This window comes from Bubalus kerabau, chromosome X (assembly GCF_029407905.1).
Source record: "Bubalus kerabau isolate K-KA32 ecotype Philippines breed swamp buffalo chromosome X, PCC_UOA_SB_1v2, whole genome shotgun sequence".
In the NCBI taxonomy this organism is placed as follows: domain Eukaryota; kingdom Metazoa; phylum Chordata; class Mammalia; order Artiodactyla; family Bovidae; genus Bubalus; species Bubalus kerabau.
Window position 1 is genome coordinate 76,769,787 of NC_073647.1, and position 9,726 is coordinate 76,779,512.

General features: G+C 35.2%; 1 non-coding gene across 1 annotated transcript; it reads left to right on the plus strand.

Moving 5' to 3' along the window:
- Positions 1–8,880: 8,880 nt before the first annotated feature.
- Positions 8,881–8,987, plus strand: LOC129640467 (U6 spliceosomal RNA). Its single transcript, XR_008708836.1, has one exon. It is a non-coding gene; the product is annotated as a U6 spliceosomal RNA (small nuclear RNA).
- Positions 8,988–9,726: the final 739 nt, after the last annotated feature.

The following is a 9,726-nucleotide window of genomic DNA, read 5'->3' on the forward strand; positions in this document are numbered from 1 at the left end:
ATCTCTAGTCTTTCCCATTCTATTGTTTTCCCCTATTTCTTTGCATTGATCACTGAGGAAGGCTTTCTTATCTTTCCTTGCTATTCTTTGGAACTCTGCATTCAAGTGGGTATATCTTTATTTTTCTCCTTTACTTTTTGCTTCTTTTCTTTTCACAGCTATTTTTAGGGCCTCCTCAGACAGCCATTTTGCTTTTTGGATTTCTTTTTCTTGATCCCTGTCTCCTGTACAATGTCATGAACCTCCATCCATTGTTCATCAGGCACTTTGTCTATCAAATCTAGTCCCTTAAATCTATTTCTCACTTCCACTGCATAACCATAAGGGATTTGATTTAGGTCATACCTGAATGGTCTAGTGGTTTTCCCCACTTACTTCAGTTTAAGTCTGAATTTGGCAATCTTGGGAAGAATCTAAAATTCAAAATGGAAGGGAGATTATAGTCACAATACCTCTTTGGAATCATTTAGCTATTTCAAGTAATATTACATACTTTACCAACAATTAACTTATACTTCAATTAAAACATATTATATATATGATACATCATTCAGACTATTTTCTTAACCAAGTAATTTTTGCAGATTAGTGGTATTGATGACATAGCATGGCATGAAGAGATATATTCTTTAAAATGACTTAAGTTGAAACTAAACATGCCTGTTTTATGCAATAAGTGTGTATGGTATATTTTTGATATTGGTGTCAGTTTTTGAGATATACAAGAGTGCAGGACTAATTTTCCTTTTTTTATTTTATTTATTTATTTATTTATTTAATTTTCCTTTTTTTTAATCCATGTCCTTTCAACGTGTTTTTTAAAAAGTACTTTTTAATAGGTAAGATGTCACTGTAAAAACTGATAAAAATGATAGCAATTATAGGGTGGATTTTAATCTTACAAATTAAGCTAAGAATTATATTTCAGTTCAGTTCCGTTCAGTCACTCAGTCGTGTCCGACTCTTTGCGACCCTATGAATTGCAGCATGCCAGGCCTCCCTGTCCATCACCAACTCCCAGAGTTCACTGAGACTCACGTCCATCGAGTCAGTGATGCCATCCAGCCATCTCATCCTCTGTCGTCCCCTTCTCCTCCTGCCCCCAATCCCTCCCAGCATCAGAGTCTTTTCCAATGAGTCAACTCTTCGCATGAGGTGGCCAAAGTACTGGAGTTTCAGCTTTAGCATCATTCCTTCCAATGAACACCCAGGACTGATCTCCTTTAGAATGGACTGGTTGGATCTCCTTGCAGTCCAAGGGATTTTCAAGAGTCTTCTCCAACACCACAGTTCAAAATCATCAATTCTTCGGCACTCAGCTGTCTTCACAGTCCAACTCTCACATCCATACGTGACCACTGGAAAAACCATATCCTTGACTAGACAGACCTTTGTTGGAAAAGTAATGTCTCTGATTTTTAATACGCTATCTAGGTTGGTCATAACTTTCCTTCCAAGGAAAAAGCGTCTTTTAATTTCATGACTGCAATCACCATCTGCAGTGATTTTGGAGCCCAAAGATATAAAGTCTGACACTGTTTCCACTGTTTCCCCATCTGTTTCCCATGGGACCAGATGCCATGATCTTCATTTTTTGAATGTTGAGGTTTAAGCCAACTTTTTCACTCTCCTCTTTCACTTTCATCAAGAGGCTTTTGAGTTCCTCTTCACTTTCTGCCATAAGGGTGGTGTCATTTGCATATCTGAGGTTATTGATATTTCTCCCAGCAATGTTAATTCCAGCTTGTGCTTCTTCCAGCCCAGCATTTCTTATGATGTACTCTGCATATAAGTTAAATAAGCAGGGTGACAATATGCAGCCTTGACGTACTCCTTTTCCTATTTGGAACCAGTCTGTTGTTCCATGTCCAGTTCTAACTGTTGTTTCCTGACCTGCATATAGGTTTCTCAAGAGGCAGGTCAGGTGGTCTGGTATTCCCATCTCTTTCAGAATTTTCCACAGTTTTTTTTTTTTTTTGATTAATTTTATTTTATTTTTAAACTTTACATAACTATTAGTTTTGCCAAATATCAAAATGAATCCGCCACAGGTATACATCCACAGTTTATTGTGATCCCCAGTCAAAGGCTTTGGCATAGTCAATAAAGCAGAAATAGATGTTTTTCTGGAACTCTATTGCTTTTTCCATGATCCAGTGGATGTTGGCAATTTGATCTCTGGTTCCTCTGACATGTCTAAAAGCAGCTTGAACATCTGGAAGTTCACAGGTCACATATATATATTTTTTTTAATTTTATTTATTTTTAAACTTTACATAATTGTATTCATTTTTCCAAATATCAATATGAATCCGCCACAGGTATACATGTGTTGCCCATCCTGAACCCTCCTCCCTCCTCCCTCCCCATACCATCCCTCTGGGTCGTCCCACTTGGAGAATTTTGAGCATTACTTTACTAGCATTTGAGATTAGTGCAATTGTGCGGTAGTTTGAGCATTCTTTGGCATTGCCTTTCTTTGGGATTGGAATGAAAATTGACCTTTTCCAGTCCTGTGGCCACTGCTGAGTTTTCCAAATTTGATGGCATATTGAGTGCAGCAGTTTCACAGCATCATCTTTTAGGATTTGAAATAACTCAACTGGAATTCCATCACCTCCACTAGCTTTGTTCATAGTGATGCTTTCTAAGGCCCACTTGACTTCACATTCCAGGATGTCTGGCTCTAAGTGAGTGATCATACCATTGTGATTATCTGTGTCGTGAAGATCTTTTTTGTACAGTCTGTGTATTCTTGCCACCTCTTCTTAATATCTTCTGTTTCTGTTAGGTCCATACCATTTCTGTCCTTTATTGAGCCCATCTTTGCATGAAATGTTCCCTTGGTATCTCTAATTTTCTTGAAGAGATCTCCAGTCTTTTCCATTCAGTTGTTTTCCTCTATTTCTTTGCACTGATTGCTGAGGAAGGCTTTCTTATCTCTTCTTGCTCTTCTTTGGAACTCTGCATTCAGATGCTTATATCTTTCCTTTTCTCCTTTGCTTTTCACTTCTCTCTTTTCACAGCTATTTGTAAGGCCTTCCTAGACAGTTTTGCTTTTTTGTATTTCTTTTCCATGGGGATGGTCTTGATCCTGGTAATAAATTAGAGTTCTCATCATGTGAAATATTACCTTAATTTGATGAGCAGTTTTGCATATTAGAGCTCTTTCATTGTAGTAGAAAAACATAAAATCTAATTCCTTGGTGATTTATGTAATAGTTCCCAAACCATTACTAAATGCCCTCTTGGTCTATTAATTAGAATTTTGATGATCAGATGAATTATGAGTCATTGAATTGAGCATAATCAATCATTATGTAAGCCCGTATGAGCCATGCTATTGACATAATTATTAAGAATGCCGACTTCAAGCTAATATAATATTTTAAGTCAACTATACTTCAATTAAAAAGAAAAAAAAAACAATTTCAACTTTTCCCATTAAATATTGGCCAAACAAGATTATATATTTTCTTTTTAAAGTTTTCTTTGCACAGAAAAAATAAATGGTGGGCTTGGCATAACAATAATTTATTACCAGGCAATTATTTATGTCTGAATGTAGTACTTAGCTTTATTTGTAAGATTAAAATTTTAAGAGATATTTTCTTTCAAATATCTTAGGTTGAAAGTTACATGCTTGTGTTATTTCCAGACTCTCCTAACCTAAAGACCATGAATTAGTTGAACCTCTGACCTCCCAAACTTTCCTTGCAACTTTCATTTCTCCTCTGTGTACTAGGAACCAAGTCAGTTTTTTAGAGACTTTTAGTTAGAATTTACTTGTGAGTAGTACTTTCAAGAAGATATAGTTAACTATTTAATAGATGAATATATACATTTCTATCTTTTAAGACCTGAGTTGAAAGAATACTTTTGTGCAACAAACTAGGAGTGTTTTGCACTGATAACAGCTCACATTCATTGTACATTTACTGTATGCTCAGCATCATTCTAAGAGCATTACATGCATTTTCCATTATCTCTTCCAACAACCTTTTATAAGTTTTGCTAGTATCCCTATTTAAAAGATAACGAAATAATCACAGAGAGGTTAAATCACTGGCCCAAGATCATACAGCTTGTACACAGAAAAGCTGAAACAGCTCCTATAGAAATTTACTGCATAAAGTTTTCCATTTTTATGCTCAGAAAATCATTCTTTTGTGTTTGGTCTTCATTAACTATGTCAATATCATACTGACATTTGCCCCAAAGCAGGGCATAAGTAAGTGAGTGAAAGTCACTCGGTTGTGTCTGACTCTTTGTGACACCATGGACTGTAGTCCACCAGGCTCCTCTGTCCATGGGGATTCTCCAGGCAAAAATACTGGAGTGGGTTGCCATGCCCTCCTCCAGGGGATCTTCCCAACCCAGGTCTCCTGCACTCCAGGCAGATGGTCTGAGCCACCAGGGAAGCCCAAAGCAGGGCATACTTACCCTGAAATAAGCACTTAAGCAGTTGTACAGTTAAAAGACAATTGATTTTTCTTCTTCTGAGTGCATGCAATAACATACTTTATGGTGTTTACTAATCTAATAGTGTGGATTCATTGTATATAATGACTGTGTATTGACCAAATTGAAATTTATGCAATATATCAAATTTCTCATTAAGTATATATATTTGTGGCAGATAGATGATTAATACCCCCTGCAAGCAAACCCAGAGACTGCTATTATGAGTGGGCTATGTGTTTGCTTTTAAGCACTTTGCCTGAATAAAATGCATTCCAGACCAAAATATTCTTTTTTTTTCCCCACAAAACTAGTCTGTTTGTTTTTTTAATAATTAATGCATGAGTTTAACTGAGAACAGATCTGAATAAAGGATAGACTTAAAATGTTGCCTATTTAAAGTTACTGGATGCATTCAGTGAATATCTATGTTTGGTTTCATATATTTGCATGGTGGCATGCCACATAAACCATGGACTAGCCTCATCATCAGACTTGCTGCTGCTAAGTCACTTCAATCATGTCCGACTCTGTGTGACCCCATAGATGGCAGCCCACCAGGCTCTGCCATCCCTGGGATTCTCCAGGCAAGAACACTGGAGTGGGTTGCCATTTCCTTCTCCAATCATCATCAGACTTCTGTCCTTTGATTTTTTTGGTCAATGATTTTAATTAAGATGTATCTAAAGTCTTTCATTTTGTGAAACTGTTTCTATACAGTTCTTAACACACCATGGGAGGAATCTAGCTGAAGATTAACATTTAAATTTTCATGCATTTAAGTTTTCATGTATGCCCACTGGTATACACAGAAGGGAAAAAATCCTAGAATGCTTTCTTTATCACAATGTATGAATGGTTTTTGACAAATTTCAAAACTTAAGATCAATTTAAATGAAAATCTAATTAAAATGACAAAAGCAATTCTATGTAAATATAGTTATATGCCTTGTTCTCAGATCTCAGATGTCCAATCCCCAAATTACATAAAAATTATTATTAATCTCAATAACAAATATGAAAATGAGTATTTTTCTGTTACAGATTTTTGGTGCTTTTTAATTGATAGACTGAAAATTCAGAAGATTTGAGTTTGTAGCATAGACTGCTTTAGATTTGACATTTGCTTTAACTGTTAATTCAGTTATTTTTACATTTCCACCATGATTGACGTTGTACAACAATATGGTGTTTATTTCTGTAGTTGTTAAGTTGGTCTATGATGGCTTAGAAAATATGCCATATTCCTTACTGTGTAGTTCTTTTGAAATACCATAAAACTTTTAGAATATTTCTTTGATCATTTAAATTATTAAATGTTAGTCATTGACATTATTGAGAGAGACCATATTTTTAAGAATTTGGCACACACAGTATCGGGCTCAGGCATTACCATTCTTCATAGTTGGCAGTTCACTGGAAAGTAAAAAAATATTCAGATACCATTACCATCTCTTCTTTAAAAACACAGTCTTCTAACTTAATGATTTTTTCAACTTTACCAATGGTGCAAAAGCAATTCAAATTCAGTAGAAACCATAGTTCAAATTTTGAATTTTTATTTTTTCCTGGGCTAGCAGTATATAGTGTGTTACCCTCTCTTGATGCTGGGCAAGAGTCAGCTCCCATTCAGCCATTACCCATGATCGCAAGCATAAATAACTGATATGCTTACAACCAGTCTGTTTTTCACTTTCAGTACAGTAGTAAGTTACATGAGATATTAAGCATTTTTTTATAAAATAGGCTTTGTGTTAGATGATTTTGCCCATTGCAGGCTAATGTATTTGTTCTGAGCAACTTTAGAGTAGGCTAGGCTAAGCTATGATTAAGTGTATTAGTAGGTTAGGTGTATTAAATGAATTTTTGACTTATAATATTTTCAACTTACAATGTGTTTGGGAACATGACCCCATTGTAAGTTGAGGAAGATCTACATAGACAGTTGCATTCACCTGCAACATACTTGGCAATGAGACTGATATGCACTTGTTATAGAGTCTGTTCATAGAAAATGAGCAATGACAGGACCCAAACATTTATCTTTTCCTTTCTAAAGTTCAGAAATGAAAAAGGTCACTACTGATGTACATAAATATGTACCCTAAATGTCAGGATTCTGTTAGACATAGGCAAAGAAGAAACAAGGAAGGAAAAAAACTCATCAAGAGCATTTACCTTTATAAGAGAGAAGTGTTAAATCTGAAAAGTAAAGTAACTTGGACTACAGAATTAAAGTTTATTCGAAATATTCTGTAAAATAATATTTCATATCACTTGGATAAAATCACTTAAAAATTCCAATTCCATTTTATATTTTGGATTAAGTCGACTCCTGGTGACCCCATGGACTGCAGCCTACCAGGCTCCTCCATCCATGGGATTCTCCAGACAAGAGTACTCTACTGGGGTGCCACTGCCTTCTCCAAAGTAACATCACACATAAGCATTTATTTATACAAAATAATTTTTAAAGTAACATGCTAGCTATATGAACTTATGCAATTTACTTAGCTTTCCTATAAAATGAAATATTTCTCACCTTTAAAATGGGGATAACAGCTTTGATACAAAGATTAAATGAATATAATTACATACATAATTTTAAATAGTTACAGGTAATATATACATTAAGAATATTCAGACTTAGAGAAGAAACATATGGATACCAAGAGTTTGATTGGGATTGACACATACATTGCTATGTATAGAATAAATAACTAATGAGAACCTAACAAAATGAAATAAAAATAACATGAACTTAGATGTTATGCAAAGAATTTTACTAAAATGACTTCATTTTGTCTCTACAACAAAAAAAGAGTATTCACAACATGTACAGACAGCCTCAAATTGAGACACTGACACATGGCCCAGATGGTAAAGAATCTTCCTGCGATATAGGATACCCAGATTTGATCACTGGGTCAGGAAGATCCCCTAGAGAGGAAATGGCAACCCACTCCAGTATTTTTGCCTGGGAAATCCCATGGACAGAGGAGACTGGAAGGCTATATAGTCCATGGAGTCGCAAAGAGTCAGACAAAATTGACCAACTAACACTTCCATACATATTCTGTGGATTTTCAAATATGACTTTGGAAAACTCAGCAGCCATACGTACACATATATATTAAATTTAATATGCTGAAGTTAAGATTATTGAACTGTGTTACAATTTGCTGTTCTTAGCTGGATTGTTTGGTGTTTCCTGCCTTTAATTTTCATTATTAAAAGAAACATGAACAGCATAGCTATGAAGGAAGGTTATCTTCACTTCACTATTACAAGATTAATATGCATCAGGAGGCTTATCTGATTGCATCCTTAAGATCATCAGGAATTTAGAAAGATGGTAACAATAACCCTGTGTATGAGACAGCAAAAGAGACACTGATGTATAGAACAGTCTTATGGACTCTGAGAGAGAGGGAGAGGGTGGGAAGATTTGGGAGAATGGCATTGAAACATGTAAAATATCATGTATGAAACGAGTTGCCAGTCCAGGTTCGATGCACGATACTGGATGCTTGGGGCTGGTGCACTGGGACGACCCAGAGGGATGGAATGGGGAGGGAGGAGGGAGGAGGGTTCAGGATGGGGAACACATGTATACCTGTGGCGGATTCATTTTGATATTTGGCAAATCTAATACAATTATGTAAAGTTTAAAAAATAAAATAAAATTAAAGAAAAAAAAAAAAGATCATCAGGAGTTAAAGTGCTAATTCCCCATGTGTAATTGGGCTTTAAAAATTCTATGATTCTCTATTGAAGTGAAGTGCAAGTCGCTCAGTCGTGTCTGACTCTTGGAATGCATCCCTTGGAATTCTCCAGGCAGAGTACTGCCTTTTCCTTCTCCAGAGGATCTTCACAACCCAGGGATTGAACCCAGGTCTCCCACATTGCAGGCAGATTCTTTACCAGCTGAGCCACAAGGGAAGCCCAAGAATACTGGAATGAGTTGTCTATTCCTTCTCCAGTGGATCTTCCTGACCCAGGAATGGAACTAGGGTCTCCTGCATTGCAGGCAGATTCATTACCAACTGAGATATCAGGGATGACTCTCTATTAGTGAGCCGGATATTTTCAGGGCAAAAGCTCTTCCCTAGCTGTCAAGTAGACAAACTTGAAAAGCTATATTAACTCTTAAGATTGCCAAAGAACTATAATTGGCCTAAGGTAATAATTCACTGACTCTCACTTTAGTGATCTGAATGAATTAGAAATTAACTTCAGTTTGCAGTAAACTTTATATTAAATGATAAATTCTAAGAAAACAAAAACACTAAGAAGTAAATTATTTCACTAAATTATTAAAATTTTTATTTTAAACTTCATTTGTATCTTTATGTTCCTATGACTATATTTAATAGATTTGATGGAAAATATATGGATTGATAAATTTGACAAATATGAATGCTCGCTTCAGCAGCACCTATACTAAAATTGGCATGATATAGAGACAATTAGCATGGCCCCTGCATAACAGTGACACACAAACTCATGAAGCAGTCCATGTTTTCAAGACCTTTGGACTGTAAAAAAGAAAAAAAAAAAGACATATATGATATTAAAGTAAACAAACCAAGACTTTGAAAGTAAGGTTAAGAAATCTAGGATTGTTACAACTCAACTTTTCCTTCATATAAACTCAAAAAAGCCCCCCAACCACTGCTTCTTCTCAGGATTTCTATCCTTAATGGAGGGCATGCAAATAAGTTCAGAAAAGGAGAAAGGCATTCATCATTTGGCATTTGGTATTCTTGAATTCTACTATTCTTATTACAGACTGTCCAGCATCATATGACAATATGAGGTTTTATTTTCAATGTAAAATCTCAATGTTAAGTAGCAAATATGTAGAAGTTTAAAAGTCATTCTGTATGAGTGTTAAAATAACTTGGAATCTTTACATCCTTTCTTTTTTGTTTCTTAAATTTCACATGCTATATATGTATGTTATTTATAAGATTTACCACAAAGACCAAAAGGAGTCTCAAATCCTCTACTTTCATAACTAAAATGTTTGGTTTCTCGATATCTCAAAATATTTATTTTATATATATATATATATATATATATATATATATATATATATATATATATCCTAATAAGAAAACACATAAGCCTCTGGCTGCTTCAAGGCTATATTTGATGACTCTTTGAACTCCTAGCTTGTTACGGGCAATATAGAGAATAGCTCTGTTCTCAGTAGTGTTTTTCCTGACAGTAGTTTTGCAGGGCAGTGCAGAGACATCTTTT